Raw genomic sequence first — 20,416 nt, 5'->3', positions numbered from 1 at the left:
GATAGCGTTAAGCCCTTTGGATAAATGGACCTGTGTTTACATCCACAACCTGACTCCAATCCCAAGAAAATATAACACAGTTAAAGACATACTCCAAAATCAATAATACAGTTTCATTTACTCATATCCACTGTAGGTGTATGCAAAAAAAGAAGTTGCTGCTTCCACAAAAGGTCTCAGCACTGGTGAAAGAGGAAGAGAGTATCTTTCCTTCTGTTAGAGAGAACTTCATATGTGAATACGAAGTTCAGTGTCAATATAATAATGAATGCTTTATTAAAGCAGCTAGCAAAGATAAAAACAAGATGAAATGGTTAGCAGAAAAAAAGAATTAGAAATAGTAGTAAAATAATCAGGTCATGCAAATATCTTAACAGCTTTGCTCTGTTAAATCTCTCTGCTAAATCAGACAGCGCATCCTTATCATATTGTATTATCTCTGACAGAAGGATATAAGAACAGATAAAAACCCTAACTCTAAATGACAGTACCAGATCAATAGTATAGTCAATACAGCTACAGGGTACAAGAAATTATTCGAGTATATTAGTTCAATGTGAATCCAAATATGGAAGTGTGTCACACAGAGGGAGGAAAGTGTTTGTGAATAGCTTCATGCTGACATAGATGCCTGCATAAAGCAGACATATTGAGAATTAAGCTGAATACCAAACAACCAAGAAGATGAAACACCACGGAGAAACAATTTACTTATGCCAATGTCAGCTACCACATGCACGAGCAATTTGAAATAACTATGAAAAGACACACCACTACTATTTCAGATTCCCAAGGCAAGCAACGTGATTTAGAAACACTTAAAGTTTTTCAATTAACCTTGCTCTAGAAGGAGAAAAGGAAAATGCATTTTCAACAATGTTTCATAGTTGCAGTTAAACTCGGGAAGATTCATACATTCGGTTGCTTACACTTTGCCCCTACACTCCTGAATCATCACTCTTTCTACCAAGGTTTCAATTTTCCATTCTCCCCCAACAGCAGATTGTCCTACCGACTATTACAGGGTAACGCACATCTTCAACTACATGGGCTGAGTCTCCTTTACAGACTTCACTTATGGATCAGTGACCTTAAAAACCAAACCATGTGCATGAATAGGCATGATGAGCCTCCAGCTGAACCTCATCCATCCCTAAGGAGGTGAACCTACAACTCTCACCATTCACAGCCAATTGGCCCTTGCCTCTCTTTTTTAAGGAAAAGGCAACAGTCCAGCTGGAAGGCTCTCAAGGTTGGATCCAGCATCCTGGCTGGCAACAGGACACACAGATGTAAGTTATATTTTCAATTGAGGCATTCTTAAATCTCCACACTGTAACAGCTAAATAGAAAGATACTCCAGATTTGTTTGTGTGGGGAAAGGGAGAGCATGGATCTCTGCACACTGGCAACTGAACCTGGGTTAGCAAAATCTAGAGCTCTGTCACTTAGCCAAGTCACTTACATTTTATATTAAACTGTCTCTGACTCCTCTTACTCTGAACAATGACACTGAAAATAATTCATATTCAAATATCTGCACAACCCTGCTAAATGGTCCTTGCTCATGGCTATGGCTGTATCTCAGTTTTCAAGCAGTGACATTTACAGAAATTGATAAAACAATCAGAAAGAAGGAGTGGCATCTGCTACCCATCCTAGCTTTTCCTCTGGGCAATAATAGCTGTGCTTTAAGTTTTAATTTACTTTCTTTACTATTTGTTTCCATTACTAACAAAAAGCACTCTAATTTACTACATTAAAGCTGAAAAATCTGTTTGAAGGTGCCACAAGCACTGCCATGAATTTAGGAGAGAGATTTTGAGGTCTAAGGAGGTTGTTACTCACATTACTTGAGGCAACAAGCAGAGGAAGAAATAGATCAGCCCATTAGAGACCTTTTAGTGCTAAACAAAATGCAACAGTAGAAACTATTTTTCAGAAAACAAATGTGAAGTGTCAGGGATGATGGGCAGGATGGAGCAACAACCTTCCTTTCAGTCTATAAATCTGGTGATAGCCACAACAAGAAAAAAGGAGTCAGAAACAGCACTTAAGGGCTATATAGCTCACTCATGAAAGAGGATTACTGTGATAAATACATTTAAGAGGTGCACCTTTTCTCTCTCTGTTCTGGACAGACAAAAACTTGCTTCAGGAAGCAAATTGTGTGCCCCGGTGGTGGAAGTGGTAGGAATGCCGCGCTGCAATACCGGAGGCCCTAGTTTCGAATCCCCCCTGTGGCGCAAGTGGTAGAAGTGCCGCTCTGCTACACAGGAGGCTCGAATCCCAGGGGGTTGGACTCGATGATCTCTAAGGTCCCTTCCAACCCACACGAGACTATGATAGACTATGATACTATGAAATACAAATAATATTTAATAAATGTTTGCATATTCATATCACAATTGATGAAGTTCATTCCGGAAAATGAAAATTTCTTTACAGAATGGATATTTGCTGGTTAAGAAACTCACCTCTGTTAAGACACTAGACCAGTGAAGTGGATGATTTAGCCATAAAATAGACAGAGAAATCACAGTTACTTTAGATGAGCATTTGGCACCGATTGTAGAGAATATCCTCTCTCTAAAGGATAGTACAAGGACACTTCCATTAAAAGGTAAATAAAATTCGAGCATAAGGCTTGTTGCACCTCATATTCCTTGTCACAGGCACTAAAAAAATAATCTAACATGCTTATACTTAAGTTTCTGCAGAAACAAATCAATATAGGAAAAGACAGTACAAATAAATTAAGGCAGGATAAATTAAAAGTTAATATAGAATACTACTTTAGATGCCAGAAGAATATACTGTCAAATTTGTCACTACAGAGAAGTCTCAAAGCCATCCAAACCAAAGCAGTCTGTAACACATCATTGAAATTTCATAAGGAAGGCCTGCTAGGTTATCTAATGCAGATGAGTTCCCATTACTGCATTACCGAGTTTTAAACCAGTTCAATTATAAATAATCCACTGACGGGACTTGCAATGGCGAACTCTCTCTTACTAGACTTTCTGGGCATGGTCTTTAAACTGAAATATTATCTTCAAGTGGTATCTTTTTTCTTTTTCCTGATCCTAAGTGATGGTTGTACATCTATGAAGAAAAGCTGTAGATATTTTCATTCTCAACAACTGTCAGACTTCTTAATGAGTTCTTCCTGATCTCCCTCAGATTCATAAAGAACACTGTACACAAAGGTATTCCAGAACGCTTTACAGAGTGAAAGCTTGAACACCCACGTGCTCAATCATTTCTGTAGGTACACATGCTTATCTTGTGGAGTCAGAAATACATTTTATTCAACCACAAGGAAATCAGAAAAGAAAGTGAGTTAGAGACTTCTGACTTTTTCCTTCAATAGCATTGCTTTGGCTTTGTATTACACCACTCTCCTCCTCTCCTATGGAATATATTACTATCTGGGATACAAACTTTTAAAAAAACATTTGAAATACCTCATCTCATGCTCCTTATACAAAAAAAAAAATCATATATCCACAAAATCTTTCTACTGTCTTCAACAAGTATTAGATTAACTTACTCAGAATCTATGTAAGCAGTCGGCTAGCTAATGCATCATGAGGAAGAATTTCTGAGTCCTAATCACAGAATGAATCATAGAATGGCCTGGGTTGAAAAGGACCATAGCCATCATCTAGTTTCAACCCCCCTGCTATGTGCAGGGTCACCAAACACCAAACCAGGCTGCCCAGAGCTACATCCAGCCTGGCTTTGAATGCCTTAAATTAATTATAACATTAGCACTGAAAGAGAGTAAAGGCACACACAAAGAGCTCAATATATTTATTATAAAATCCATTACTAAACATCATTTAGTATTTACTCCTGAGGCTTTTATGCCAAGTTTAGGGTATTAAAGTTCCTGTTAAAATATTATATGAAAGATTGAAAACTACACTTATAGAAACAATAGGAATCATAACTAATCACATGAAGAACAGGGATTTGCACTTTAGGATTATTCATGAAATCTTCATACAGGACTCCCCACTACGTATGGGGGAAGAAGACTTTCGTATTCATTTAATTTCCTCTGCTGTTGGTATTCATAGATTATGCATGCTACTAGAACTTGCAAAGCTTCTGTAGTAATTGAAAGGAGAAGACAACAAGAACTGACCTCTGCAACATTCAGGCTATCCATGGAAATGTCTGTACTTCTCTATTCCAACCCTCTCAGGCAGACACTGCCAGTCTGCCATTACCTTGCTGCATACTGTAATGTGTCAGACACTTCTCACCAGTCTATTCCTTCCAAAGCAGATCCCCTGCTATGTTTCCATCTCCAAAGCTACATTAGTTTGGATATCCACCACTTTCCTCACCATCAGTATCAGGGTGTGGATCTATCAATGTTCCCTGCATTCCAGGATGCTTGCAAACTGTAAGCAGGATTACTTCAAGTGTCTCAGTAGCAGCTGAACAGTAAGAAGTGTTTGAGCTACAAAGAGTTTAAATGAAGGTACTGACATAGGAATACACACGGTAACAAAACAATTAATGGTTTATGAGAGATCTTGTACAGAAATGAGATTAAGATGTCCTACCTATATGTTAAACCCAAGATAAATTTAAATGGCTATCAGGAAGCTGGAAATCCATTGCCAAGCAGGACCCCATTGCTATCACGAAAGGTGATAGTAATTTGGGGATAAATATATCCTTCAACAATTTTTATCCCTCTAGAATTTCAGTCAAATGCCAACCTTTCTGAAGACACTGCTCCTTCAAGGATTTCCTGTAATTTTCAGTCTGTGCCTTTAAAATTAGGGACTGAACTACAGGGTTATGGAAGTACTGACATTCTTATGGTACAAGTAAGTAAAATTTGATCAGACGTAGGAGGATCCAAGTCAAGCTTCAGATACTGTCTATAATGGAAGGAAACTGCTTATACCGTCTTTAAAAACAAAAACAAAAATGTTTCCAAGTAGAATTCAGGTGCACAAACATTATTTTAAACTAATAAATATACTGACTCTGAAAATAACAACTTGCACTCTCTGTACACATACTGATTGTGATTCCTTGAATCACTACTTGTTTTTCACGGACACAGACATGACAGCAGCCAAATGACTCTGAACTCAATGCAAGCTTTGACCAAGCTACTTCCTGCTTAGTTTGGGAGAATCCCCTCTGCCTGCATCCCTCTCCAACCTCTCTTGCAGCCTGTATCCAACACATGGGAACACAGTATCTTAATCATACTAGCTTTGGCGACTTTGAGCTGAACAAGGTCTTTCTTTGATGTCATTCACCATGCTTCACTGCAAGAGATTCACTTTTTAACATCACTTTAAAATATTTCAGTCTTTTAAATTCTATCTATACAGATTAATATCCTTGAGTTACAGACAACAATGGTGATCCTTAGTAAATGAATGCCATCTTCCACTTAGATAGCTACACAGACTGAGTTCAGGCTCTTGGTAATGCTGAGCGCCCAGTTCCTGCTGACTTAAAATTTCATATGACCTGGCCCATTACATATTATAAATTTAATTTTAGTCCAATTTAATTGTAAACTAGTTGCTCCACTAATGAAGGCTGCTCTGCAAAGTCATTCAATCAACTCAGATTCTACTCTCTACAAAGCAGATATTCATAACTGCATCTGGGAAAATGAAATTAGTTTTTCTGACAGTTCTGCTGTTTATCTTTTGCTCACTGATGGTCTTACAGTGGCTACATCATGATTTGGCTTACAGTTTCTCTAGAAAGAGTTGTTAGAAGTGAATGTCATTTAACTTTAGGAACAATGAAATGTTGGGAACACATGAAGTTGTAATAGTTGTTAGGTATGTATGCTGTTTAACATTAACAAGAATAAAAGTGCAGGGAGTATGTGTAGCCATATTTCAGTCACAAAAAGGCCAAAAAGAAGTTAACATTTTTTAAGATGAAAAAGGCTAGGGAATGCTGGGTAATTTGAGAGTAAATAAAAGCAGCTCCTCTCAGGTTATCACTAACCTTCACATCTCCTTCTTATTTAGACATACATCTAATTTAAGGGGGAGAGGAAAGCAATTTAGATCTCCAGAGACGTTCATTTAATTAGTTTTTAATCTGTTTCCACACCCAGAGCCTTTGAGGGTGATTTTTATCATTAAATACATATAATTGGATGTGTCTTAATTAGGGAAGCCTACAACATACATAACAGAACTACTAGGAGTTAAAATGCAGTTTTATATTTTAACATGTTCATAATGAATTTAAAATACAGTAAACAGGGTTTCACTGTTACCTAGAGTAAATTTGTGAAACTCAATTAACTTTCAAGGTACTGTTTGCAGTGCATAGCACATGTGAAATGCTGGAAGCTTAGAGTCTAAGGATACCAGAAAATCTTATTATAAAGGCAATGAAAAAAGAAAAAAAATCCCCTACTTCTTTTGAAGTACTTGTGGAAAGCTCAACCTTACAGTGAAGGGAGAGGGGCAACACGACCATATGCTACAATGAATATATATAAAAGTTTAAGTCTAAAATGTAAACATTGCAAATTTCCACTCAAAATAATTTGAATCCAAATTAAAGTCAGTCTTCAACAAGATAACCAATAAACTGTCTATCACACAAAATGCTTTCAAGGTATATTTTCTGCCAACTCTACTTTTCAGCATTTACATTTGGGTACAATTTTCTTGTAGAAATATTCTTTTGTACAGAGTAATATATATCAATATAAAGATGTCAGCCGGGATATTAAAAAGACAAATGTTTACTTCAGAGAGCAGAGAGGAGTTTATCCTTCTACTGGAACAAAACTAGAAGTTTTCACACCTAGATCCTTTTTTATTATGATTATCACTAGAAAGTTTATTTTGATTACAGACTTATTTATATATTCACACACTTTGGAAATAAATATCTCCAGATTTAAATATCTATTGATCAGTATAAAGTTGATACTGTATATTTTGGATTAAAAACTTGGCAAAAGCAAAAATAAACTTGTTCACTAATTTATGACTTTCCAACATCTCATCCTCTCTCCCTCTCTCTCTCCTTCACAATATAGTTCTACAATTTTTTAACAGGAAAAGGATATAAAACAAGATAATTATTGTTCTGTAGACATACAACATTATTCTCTTTCAGTGAGGCAAGATGGCAGCTGAGGAAAAGAAAATCTGAACTAGGATATATATTAAAACATCATTTCCTGTCTACGGTAATATTTCCTGATAATAAAATTATCTTATCTTACATTTAAAGCAGCTTCCTAAATAGAAGCAGAGCAGCTGTTTTTCTATCGGGGCTTATAAATCTTTTTATTTAATTTCTGGACTATATTTGCTTTTCTGATTATATGCTTTGATTTCTTATTTGTACTCTTAATTAAATAATCAAGCCAGGACTCAACTTTAATTTAGCAACCTATCTTTTATGATGTCAATCAGATGTATAAACTGAGCTTTTGTGTACAATAGGAAAGAATAATCCTCAATCAAGACACTGGTCTGCACGTACAGCACAACAGAGAAACACAGCAGAAAACCTTGAACAAAGTCCTTATGCCTATACTGCATACATAGAGATGCATCCAAAATCCAAAAGTAGCACAACTACTTTTGAATGGTTTTGTATATCTCATATGGCATTTTTCTGCCCTATGTTTAGAAAGGCTCAGGGAATTGTTCAAACTGCGTAGAAAAAGGTACTCTAAGTGTTTCTCATTTACCCACAGGAAAACAATAAAATCCTAATATGAAAATAAGGAAAGCACAAGTATATCACATAATGACTCTCCATCAATGCACAGTACTTACCCTGCTGTCTCAAGGAGAAATCTTTTCTCCAGACTTGCTATATTATGATCCATCTGCTGCTCTGTAAATTCAAAGCATCCATCCAAGCTCTGTATGGTCTAGTATGAGTTTGCAGAAATTACTCTAACCACGAGAGCTTTGGGTATTAGTACTAACTGGTTTACACCCTAGAGAAGCATGCTACCATACACCAAACACAAGCAACCTGAAAGAATACCCCTGTACATTAGCAGAATGAACAACTCAATTCAAAGCAGAAATCATCCTATCTTGTTCAGAAAGTAAGCATCTTCTCCAGAGAAAATTACATTAAGCAGAGCTACATTCGTTCTTCTAGTCTTGTGTTACTACATTTAAAGTTAGCTCAGATGTTTTTAAAGGTACACCCTCATCTGCAGCACAGCATATTTTCAGATGCTCTGAAGATGCTGCATAATAAAAATAAGTGCCATTGATCAATCACTATAGTTCAAAATCTGGTTAAGTGGTGATCTTAACACAAAGGAACCGGAGAGGCAACACTTACCTGTCCCTGAAGGAGAACTGCAGATTGCAGTGTCAGGTAAGATGAAAAGGAGTCATTATACACCAACTCTGAGTTCATTGTAAATGCCAAACTGGTGACTAGGAAGTGGGAGTGCCAACATACAAAGGGTAAAAGAAGGATCAAAGATCAGTTATTGGTAGTAGCTTTGTGAAGAACGTTATTAATCATAATTTCAATAGAATAAGAATTTGTACAAAAAATTGACAGGTGCAGCCAACAAACCTGAAACTAGAAACATCAGAAGGAAGATGTAAGAAAAAATAAAAAAATAAAAAAATGTAACAACATACAACAGCAGAAAAATGCAAAGGGGGTGTTCTATTAGAATGGATGCGTTTTCCCTCTGATAAATAACTCCAAAACCTTGCTGAGAAAAAGAATTTGAATAACTTGTCAGTTTGGTGAAATTAAATAGAGAACAGTTGATTATCTCTCCAGTTATCCTTTTGCTTCTGAGCACACATTTTTGACATTTCATGGCATGTTTATGACTTAATATAAAATGGATGTGAGTCTACAGTGTTTAACACATGGGAGTAGACTCTTTTCATATTATTAGTGTACTGCACAGACACAAAATCACTCACAGACATATACAGTCTAGTCTTGCACCCAGTGATTCTACATCTTTTGCTGGAATTATCTAATATATTTTGAGCTACTCAGAATAAATATGGCTAAGGTGTATGACATAAAAGGACACAACTGAGAATTTTTTAATAGTTGAAATTTTTTTTTCATGATGCTTTTCTTCTGCTAGGTATTCTTTAATGCTCTGATTGGATTTGTTAGATTTCTGTGAATGTCACTGAATACATTGGAACAAGAGAACATATTCTCTGAATTTATGCCACAAAATTAACTGCCAATAATGAGAAGCAGATACTGCTTTGTAGTAAAATAGACAGATGGACAGTTAATCTTAGGCCTTGGCAAGAAAACAAAAGAAAGCATTATAAATAATAAAATAAATGAATATTTCAAATCCAGTCTGTCTTAGTCTGGATAGATAAATTAAACTCTATTCATGTTATTTTTGTCCAAAAGCAGTAAGTATATTGAACAAATAAAAATCCCCAATGAAGAATGGTCTTTGAGCCAGAATTATCTGCTCATATTGCTCCAGCAGTTGTCAAGTAAAATTGATAACAATATTGAAAAGACTGATATTCTTTAAAAGGGGTCCTCTTAAAGTTTAAGCGTTCTCTAAAAATTTACTGACAAGCTATAAAACTAGATTCACTTTCATTCCCAACAAATTTTGAGAGCAAAAGGACCTATGATTAATCAGACATGCAATATTTGTGACAACTCAAATCTAAGCAGTTATTTTATAAACAAACTGAATTTGGGTAAATGTAGATAAAAATATTCAAATGATATAGAAATAAAAAGAAATATTGGAAATACTCTGTAATAAGTGCATTACCTTCCAAACTGTTCTTATCTCTTGTCTTTACTTTGCACTTGCAGAGAATTAGGTAAGCATGCAAAAAGCTACTTTGTAGAAGGTTTTCATCAGCCTCTCCTTGGAAGAAGTAACAATTCTATTGGTCTTTTGTTTCTCTTATTCAGTGTCAACAGAATAAAAACTCTTCTTACCAGTGGAGGTGTACCATACAATGCAGATGTCTTTGTTCTTATAAGTAATTCCTTCTTTTATAGGCCAACAATAAGGATATATACATATATATATATATACACACACACACACACACACACATACATATATATAAAATTTTATTTTTTTTAAGGAGGGTTGTCCACCCATAGTTAGGCCCGTAATTGTAGGGGTTACAAATGCATATATAGCAACAAAAAAATAATAATAAAAGAATACAAAAACTGAGTCCAGTATTTTTTCTTCTACTCCATCCATTCCTGAAGTTAAACTATATCCAACAGATACATTTTATTCATTAACCAAAGCTCATTAAAGCTCATAAAAACTGATTACATGCTTTCCGAGTAGAAAGATCGGGATCTTTCTATCCTTTCAAATTCTGTACTGCAATGGTCATTCTCCTGTCTCTCTGACGTTCTTAACACTTCTACCAGCAATACATATCTCCAATGCTCACGTTCAAAGCCAATAATAAGATGACAAAACTACAGTTTCAATACTTTCAATAGCCATAATTAAAAACAATACAAAAGTATGAATACCGACACAAATGGAATAAGTAAAGAAGGAACAAATTAAGGGACAAAGTTATATGTTATATGAAGGAAATATAAAAATTGAAATTATTGAGATTATAAAATGCATGCAAAACTTGAATACTCTTTCTATTCCCTGGTGATGTCGCCAGACTATTCAGTGCCCATATTCGCTACCAACCATCTTTTCAGTAGAGGATGAAACATGTAACTGCCTTTGAAAAACCTCCTATGTTTGGGAACCACATTGGACTCTGATATTACAAACAGAGCAGGCTATTAAAATGTATCTAAAAATATACCATGTTAAGCAAAAAAGCTACTTCTTTTCATTTTTATTACTGTGACTAGAAAAACTAAGCAAGTGCTAGCAAATCTTCCCACCTCACTGCAGACAGTCTGGACATCTCTTTTTAGGAACAACAGCATGTGGCACAGCTGTTCCAACACTTTCAGCCAAGATGAAAAGTTTAAATAAAGACTAATTATGAAGGCAAACAAATTCAACTCAGTGCTTTCACAGGCAGCTGAGCTGAGGTTCACACCTATTTTTGGAATTAGTATATAGAAAAATGAATTGAAAATATGAAAAAGGTGAAGGGATAAGCACATACAGATGTGTATTTCTGTTCTCCAGAAACTACACAGAAGTACACACTAATCAGCCCTGTGATACACAACTGGTAGGAATGAAATAAAAACCAGGAAACAACTCAACAGTGATTGTCAGGTTATTATAAGCTTTTTTTTTCTTTCCTATTTCAAAGTGGAAAGGGTCATCATATCACTAGGACAGCTTGAGGCTTCAATGTTAGAAATCAATTTTTTCTTTTCTCATAGGTTGGCCTGAAAACATTGTTCAAAGGACAAAGCTGGCATCACAGCTCTCGCTTTAATCTCAACAGTCAGAAACCCTCTGCTTGTTTCATTTCTATTGATTTTATTTTGTACTGAAGCAGGAAAATTAGTTATTCCTCTAGCATGGCCATACCACAATGTTCAGCCCTTTCCACAACCCTCAAAACAAAAACTCTTGGCACAAGCTCAACTAAGGTGTCCAAACACCACACAAGAAATATTTCACGTGCCTTTAAGTTGATATACAAACTGTTGTTCATTTTCATATACTCACACTTCATATGTATTTTAAAAAAAAATACAAGCCTATAACCCAGAAATAGAAATTTACGATCAGACAGTGCATTTGCCTGGAATAACTCGAATGGTTGTACAATTCAATATGTAAGGTGACTTATGATGGATTCTTTAATGAGACAGTTTGAGGCAGATTTCAGTTGTTTACTCCTTGTGTCTAGTACAAAGATGCCTGAAGATATCAATGTTAGACTGCAAATTATAGAACCATAGAATGGTTTGGGTTGGAAGGTACCTTAAAAATCAACAGTTCCATGCATGTGCTGGGGGTCCCAGGCTTGGATGCAGTACTCCAGTGAGGGCCTCAAGAGGGGAGAGTAGCAGAGGACATTCCCATTCCTCACCCCGCTGCCACCACCCTGTTGATACAGCCCAGGATGCAGTTGGCCTTCTGGGCTGCAAGAACACACTGCTAATTTGCATCAAGCTTTCATTCATGAGAACCCCCAAATAAGAAAAAATATTTTTAAATAGAAAATATTCAGAAAAATTCAAAGGAACTTCTTAGTGGGAAAAAAAAAAAAAAAAGCAAAAATCTTTTTCTTGTGTCTCTGGTGTTTGTTATAAAGTTTGTGAGAACATAGAAAGGAGAAAACTCAACTACAGTCACTTGAGGGAATCAGATTTTAGTATCAAAAAATTAAGGAATAGTATTTTAGAGAAGATAACTACTTTAACCTTCATAGAAAGTGACATACAGTTCCCAGTTTAAAAGTTGTATTTGCCAGGAGCTTTGTGAATCAATTTTCCAAGTTTGAGGGGAAAACCTGTTGGCTAAGAGAATAGGAAAGGATTCTTTTCCACTTTTCTGAGCTAGTTCACAAACAAACAAAGTAACATCAACACAAAAAAATATCTTCTTTTTTACTATCATTAGAAACAGACAACCAGTAGGTTTTAAAAAAGCTCCTGAAATTTTTTAACTTGCACCTTCTGTCAAGCCGTGCCTCTCCTGCTACACAGAACACTTAAAATTCAGCCAGTGGATTTTATAACTCTGTGTTTATCAAACAGTGTTGCCATTCAGCTGGATTTGCATATCAAGCAAAAGAGGTGGAGTTGCTTAATCACTTGTTCTAGCAAGCAAACAATTAATATTAATTACAGTCTTCCAAGTATCATTTAGCTTCTTAGCCTTCCTGGAGCTGATTACTTTGTATCACCTTTGTGTGGAGCTTGTTTTACATTCATTTACGGTACATGAAACCCTGGAAACACATCCGTGTGTTTTGCATCATAAGCAAAATGATATATGTGATGCATAAAACATAAATTCAGAATATATGTACTACAAAAATATACCAGCTAACCAAGTTTCAGTATAAGCATTATTTAGTTTAAAGCCTCTATACAGAAAACTTGCAAGTCTAGAGTGAACAAGTAATTCAAGTGTCAAAATACATACAGATCTAAGAGGCAGATAAGTAAACATAAACTAACACAAGAATTAAAAACACTTTGTCATTAACCATTCAAAGACTCAAGACAGGAGGTCATGTCTGGATCTATAACCTGGCTAAAGGATGCCAATATCTCTTCTGAAATTACTATTCTGTCAGGGGTGGGAAAAAAAAACCATAATCAGACAAAATCAGTGCTTTCACTTTCTCCAAAATCAGTACAGAAATAATGTTCTGTCTGGTTAAACAGATGCTGTAATACAGTAATTAAAGTGGATTCATTTCAATGTAGTGGCATTTTCTACATTTCACTTTCTAGGGAGAATTAGCATGACAAAAGAAAACTGAAGAGCTGAAGAGCAGCATTCATATATCGAACATCTCCTGGCTGAAGGAAGGAGCTTGTCAGTATTACACAGTTTTAGCAATGACATAACTAAAATATCAAATCCCAGGCTATGAGTTGTACGATGTCATTTTAGGAGAGCAGTTTCTAGAATTACTATTTAGTCTACTAGTTGCCATCTTGCATTCACTTTCATTTATTGTGCCTGTCTCTCCCAGAGTGCAGTTCAAACTAATTATGTATGTTTATTCTTTTTCCATATAGTTTGAATTCATAAAACAACCATCCCCTTCTCTACAAATAAAGTAAAATTTGAGTTTTCAGTATGTGATCATTGCCTACCAATGTCTACACAATCAGGCTTTAATACAAGGCAATATGAAAGATAACCCTTCCTCCTTTAAAACAAATATTTGGAAAGCTTGGTGGGTGTTCTGAATACAGAAGATTGTGGGAAGACTGAAAGGGAAATTGACAAAAATGATTAATATAACTTTCAGAAAGAAATAATCCCTAAAGGTTAGCAGCTGCAAAGATAAATTGCCCCTGGAAGGGACAGATCCTAGTTATGGAGAAATGAGCTATCACTTTTGGATAGCTTAATTTATAAAAGAAACAAACTTCTGAGCCTAGAATTATTTATAGAGAGATATTACAAGAAGCATGTCCGAGATGTTAATAACAATGAAAGAGAACAAGGAGGGATGATGGTTGGTTATCTGTCAAGAGACAGCATGGGATGGAACATACATTTGTTTAAAACCACAGATCAATTGCTTCTTATTATATAAAGAGAATTTCAAGCATCAGAATATTTACTCTCTTAGAATTGGTATGATTACCATCTATGTTTTTAGGGTTGAAAAGTATACCTCAGTGGAGGTATATCAGTACAAATTTTCCAGTCACACCCGGCAGTAGGGAGGAGATGCAGCACACTTCACAAGAACTTCTCACTGAAAACATGTCTGGGCCTATTTTCCTTCAGTTGGGAAATGGAGACTATAATACTAAGACAGCTTCTCCAGAGTACTACCATACATGCAGATGAAAGCCCTAGGCTTCTTCCCACCAGTATGTCTTAACTGGAATTGCACATTCATAGTGGTTTGACATCTTTGTAAGTGCATACATCATGTAACTGAATAAATGTCCATGGAGACACTGTTAAAACAAATAAATTATCAAGCCCTTGACACAGGGTAACACTCACTTGGGGAATCAAAATGGCCAGTTGTTGTCTGGACAGCCACAGCACTCTATGTTGCAAAGATCTTGGAGATGGTGTCTTTAGCTGGACTGGGAGAGCCACCCTGAAGCTTCCAGCATTTCACCTGTTCTGGCAGTATATGGTAAGGTGAAGCGTAAGCCAAGAAAGAACTACTATTCCTTCTAAACCCTTCAGAGTGGGTTTGTCAGCTACCATAATTTCACCCCTAGCAGCTTTTCATCTCTTCTCTCTTCCTTCTCTCACAAAGAAGTTTAACTTCCATTAGGAAGGCAGCCACGAGTAGGTCCTGAGGGGGCTGCATGGCACCCCCATTGCAGCCCATAGGCTTAGACAGGCCCATACTGAGCTTCTGGGCTATACAGGAACTCCGCTCAGCTGCTATTTCTTCTGAAAATATCCTACAAATAAACAGAGGGATTCAGCTCTCTTGACTGATGCCTTTTTCAAGCATTTAATTCGTTAAGACATTAAAAATAAAATAATGAGAATCTGACAAGTTATTTTAGCATAATTGCCTAAGGTTACCGCCATTATGGCTTAAAAGAAGAATGGTATAATTACAGCTGAGGGAAAAAGCAGGCAAGTTGAGGAAAGCTATGATAGTGAGTTACTGTACTATAAAGATGGTAAACCTGAATTATTTTCTAATACTCTTTCCTCAATATTCATAATAAATTTCAATGTGTGCCAGTATCTGTTCACATGAAAATCTACAGATTGAAAACACATTACAGTAACACAGATGTCACTGGGAAAACTTCAGTGACCTTTAAATAACAAAAAAGCATAGCCTTTTACTTTAATAGACTCTGACATTATTATAATTCTGTCCTGGTTAACCACAAGATGTGAGTTATTACATATTTTAATCGGGTCAACTGGGATAGGATGAGGATTTTAAAACAACCAGAAAGAACTTTAGTAGATTACATAAATCATATTCTGAATTTGATAGGTCTGAAACACAAAAAGAATTATTGAGACCTTCCAAAGAAGGCCTCGTGAATGCAAAGTGTAATGATTATATTAGAATCAAAGAACAGAAAAGATGTGGATTTTATTTTTAGCTCCTCAAAGTAAATTTTCTTTTCACTTTATGGACAAAATTGCTAGATTAAGACATTTCACAGGCAAGGTATCTTGCCAGGCAAGTAGTCTCCAACCAGTCATCCTGGCATAGCCCTGTGTTAAGCAGCAGCAGCAAATATACATGCTAAGGGAATTGCAATCATCATCTTTAGTGTATTAATATGCTTTGCACGCTGCATTAGGAAGGCAAAAATTCAATTCTCAGTCAGATCAAACACATTCTTGTTATTCACAGTCCTTGGAGTTACTGCTTGCCCCAGGAAGCAGACCTTCTGCACGTAGCACCCATGTGATTAGAAATCTGAGGTAACTTTCAATCTGGAATCCCACCACACCATGATTTGCATTAATGGTTTCCTTAGTTTATTAGCCTCTGTGCTGCAACCCAGCACAACTCTGCCAAACTGATGCAACTGACTTCTGAGAAACTTGTTAATCAATAATGGAACAAAGCAGAGAAAAGAGTTAGTTCTCATAGGGACAAAACCCATAAAGAAGCTATCTTCTACTTCTAGAAAGTAACCATCATTGCACCACCAGGAAAAAGAGAACCTTTCTGATTCAAGTGTAACAAAACTAGGATGATTTGGCACTTTGCATTACAACTGTAAAAATCATTCCAATCAGATGATAGACCATGATGATGTAAGTGGTAGTTTGCTTAGCTTGGATACTACTGCAGATGTTGGTTATGATGTAACTAAGTTGTCACCACGACAGTCTCACAGACAATTAATCCATCATTTGCAACAACATTTATTGCTAGATGAGAGATGGTTTAATTTATAATCATCCGTTCTCTTTAAGAATTGTCCCTTTCGTCTCAATGGAGTGGCTGGAAGTGGGAGCACCAGAATTACTTCATTACACCACACAGACAGAAACTGGTGAAAAATGTGGGTTTTTAAAGTATATTAGTTCAACAGTTACATGCGGAAAACGGAACACAGAAGCAGAATTAAGAAAAGTTTCATACTGCAGTTGAAAAATCAAGATAGTGCAGTAAAACTAACACGAAAAAGAAGTACCATAAGTTATACATTAAACTATCTGACAAGAAACAACAATAAGCCATCATTTATTGTAAGTAATTTCAACTTAAAAGTTATTACCTCTGTAATTCTACAGTATGAAAATGCATCTTATGGTATTTCAATATCACTTTCAATTTCCTTTGTAAAGTACTAAAAGGGAAACAATGCAGTCATAAACTAAGTGTAGTAAATTAGAATTAATGATCAGAAGAGCGCAGAAAGTCTTCGCTGCTGCATAATACTATCCTTTCAGAAGAATCTTATATTGTAAGGCATTGCACATGTACATGGAAATTCATTAATGCTACATGAAGAATACAGCTCCCTGCTGCCTACATAATCTTTAACTCACCATATACATTTTATCCTTCAAATATGAATTGTAGTGAAATGAGAAAAACCTCTGTAAGGTAGCGAATTAAAAATACTGTGGATATTGTCTTACAGTGACTATCTTGCAGCTATCTAAAAGGCTCAACTTCCTCCTCTCTCTCCACCTTGGCAGGATTTATGCTGGGTACTCGTCTTTATCCAAATTACATAAAGTCACACTGTGGATATCACTCTTATTCTAATTCAATCCCTCACAATTGAAATATTTGCTCACAATATGATCCCATATTTTATTCTTATAATATCCTTTATTCTCAGTAGATACATGTAATATTACAGCTCCTTCTTACGGTACATGACAGCAAATTCTAGAAAATTATGCTGCAAAGTGATTGAATCATGTCACTTATTTCTTTGCTTCCCTCCACATCTCCATCTTTGTCTTCGGACACTTTTCCTGCCATACATGTTTTATTTATTAAGATCTGAAAAGTTCAATTTGGATTCTAGAATTCTCTTGAAGGCAAAGTCAGTGCATATCACATTTTCTTTTATGTAATTTCTCATTAAAAAAAATATGAAAAGTGGTTTGGAAAATTTTCCTTCACTATGTCATCACTAGAAGCGATCCAAAAAAGAAGTGTAGCTGTAAGGACAACACTGAAAAGGCCCTGTTTACAATGATTATTCTATCAGCACACTAATACCTATCTATAGCTCCTTAATATTCCAACTCAGCTGCCTCTCACCTTTTACAACAAACTCAGGGGTACAAATTCTTCTTCATGCTGTAAAGAACCTAGAAAAAGACCATCTTAACTAATATTGGTACATAAGCAAAATCATGAGATGCCCAGGGAACAGTCTCCCAATACGAACAGACAGAAGGTATGCCTCAGCAATATTTGCTTAAGCAAAGTAATAGGAAATACAAAACAGAAATCTTCTATTTCATATTAGAATTACTGACCCATCAAGTGGAAAATAAAACCAACAAACAGAATTTGAATCCTGTGTTCTTTATCATCATGGCACACTCAGCAGATGCAAAAAAGTACTGCACAGATATTTTAAAATGTATCCTCATCATGGGACAGAAAGTTTTGATCACTGATAAATGTGAGTGATCCAAGGAAAAACTAAAACATAAAATATATTACAAAGCTTAATAGAAAAACTAGGTTAACTTTTGCTGTTGTTGTTCTAAAAGGACATTATTACTACAGTAACAAGACTGAACACACACTGCAGTAAAATTTCAAACATTTAAAGAAGTATTGAACTTTAATAACTTTGTTCCCAATATATTTATGCCATTGAATCTAGAGAAAAAAAAATAATCGTTGTGGAAAGTCTCTAGTTTACTACAGCTGGTAGGCTGAGAACTCCATCTGCACAGCAAGCCAGCATCATAGAAAATTTATGTATCATGCCTTAAGTGAGACCACAGTATATTAACAATGAATTATATGGCTGTGTTTCTAGTAAAACTGTTCTTTTCTATATTTTGTAGACCCTGACAGGAAAACACAGTCAGACATACATTGGGAATAAAATTATAAAAGAGCAACAAGCAAAATACATTACTTATAAATCAGATTTTTTCTCTTTATAGCACAGAAAACTCCTGTAGCTACATATGAACTCTCATCATTCACCATTTTTTATGTGTTACTATAGGAAGGTCCTCACTTTCTTAACCATCTCTTATGCATTACTTCTAGAGCATTCAGATTTAGATTGCAGACAGAACTCAGGGTGTTGGGAGTTCAGGGATTTGCAGTCCCATTCTTTCTGCAACTAATCCTCAGATACCTTCAACGTATATAAAGAACTCATTCCAGATCTGAAATCTAGTCCAATGAGATTTGTGGAACAGAAAATAAATATGTTTTTCAAATAGTAATGGAAATATCTTTTTCCCCCGTTCATCACAGGCAAGTTGGACAAGATGATCTTTGAGGTCCCTTCCAACTCAGACTCTGTGATTCTATATTAAGCATTTTAAAAATCCAATTTTTTAAAATACCTATTGCATGTCCTTGTCATAGATGAATATTAAAAAGCAAAATCAAACAACAAACTTGAATAGATTTCTACTCACACTGTTATTGGTTTCCTTCCAGTCTGTCTTGCTAAATACATCCCATCTCTTTCTCTTCTATTCCTAAATAGAATATTGGAAGAAAGATAAATAAAAAAGTTAATTACTTAAACAGCAGAAATTACAAAATTAAGCTCCTGTAATCCCAGTTATCAACTACAGGCATTTCTACAACACTAAAGTCATAAGAAATTCCATGTTTAAACAAATCATTACAGCTGTAATTAGTTACACATGTTCCAACATTTTCCAAAATTTTCCAATAGGAAATAAGGGAGATCTTTCATCATGTTAATTTCTGTCGCATGAAAAATTTTCACACACATTGAAAACCTTTTGATGCCAACAAATCAACAATTTATATATAAATCAGATTATTACTGTGTGCAATGGCCATAAACTACAGCAATACAATTAAACGTGAAGAAAAATGAAAAAGTAACACTCCGATGGGAAAACAAAAAAGAGAGAGAGAAAGAGTGCTTATTCAAGGGACTGAAAATCCATTTCCAAGGAACACACCTTGAAACTCTGAATTCTCTAAAACACAAGGAATTATTTCAACATCAAATTCTTCTATCGTTATCTACACAGCTACATAAGTCATATTTTCAAAGACTCAACAGAACAAAAAAAGTTCAAATTTTTACAATCACACATGCATTCCACATGTGGAGATCTCTCAGCACTGACTCCCACAAAGGTTTTTTGGTTTTTGTTTCCCCTCAGCTACAATAAAGGGAAAATATCTGTCTTAACAGTACATAAACACACAACTATAAGACGCTAATAACAGCTTCCCTAATGTTCAGTTACTTACTGAAGATAACTAATGATAATGCTACTTTTATCCTAGTGGCATGAAGATAGCACAGATATGAAAACTTAGTGTACATGAAAGCCAATGTTTTGCGTCAGAGAGAAAACATCATACAAAAAATTGTTTTCTTTTGCATCAGAAAATCATTTCTAGATGCTGATTAAAGCTCCCTAAAATTTAGAAATTATTTCTGTAGACACTCATATTCATGCACATGTGTCTATGTTCTTGATGCACATGTGTCTATGTTCTTCCTAACCACCTTCTTAGTTATTCATCATATAATTAGTTAAGTTACCATTACACATTGCTTTCTGCAGCCACCAGCAGAATAGCCAAATAATTCTCCTTAGTATGCGCTGGAACAGTTTTCTGCTCCTCTATAC

At 35.5% G+C, this 20,416-nt stretch overlaps 1 long non-coding RNA gene across 1 annotated transcript in view; it reads right to left on the bottom strand.

Annotated features, from left to right (window-relative positions):
• Positions 1-6,004: 6,004 nt before the first annotated feature.
• LOC107318092 (uncharacterized) overlaps positions 6,005-20,416 on the bottom strand; it is a 234,092-nt gene continuing 219,680 nt past the window's right edge. Inside the window, exons 3-4 of the long non-coding RNA XR_014933215.1 lie at positions 19,211-19,273; positions 6,005-8,435 (exon numbers count right to left, since the gene is read on the bottom strand). This is a non-coding gene — a long non-coding RNA (uncharacterized LOC107318092). The remainder of the gene's footprint in view (positions 8,436-19,210; positions 19,274-20,416) is intronic.

Source organism: Coturnix japonica, chromosome 12 (genome assembly GCF_054131305.1).
Source record: "Coturnix japonica strain WE chromosome 12, WE-NBRP24, whole genome shotgun sequence".
In the NCBI taxonomy this organism is placed as follows: domain Eukaryota; kingdom Metazoa; phylum Chordata; class Aves; order Galliformes; family Phasianidae; genus Coturnix; species Coturnix japonica.
This window is presented reverse-complemented; position numbering and strand designations above follow the sequence as displayed.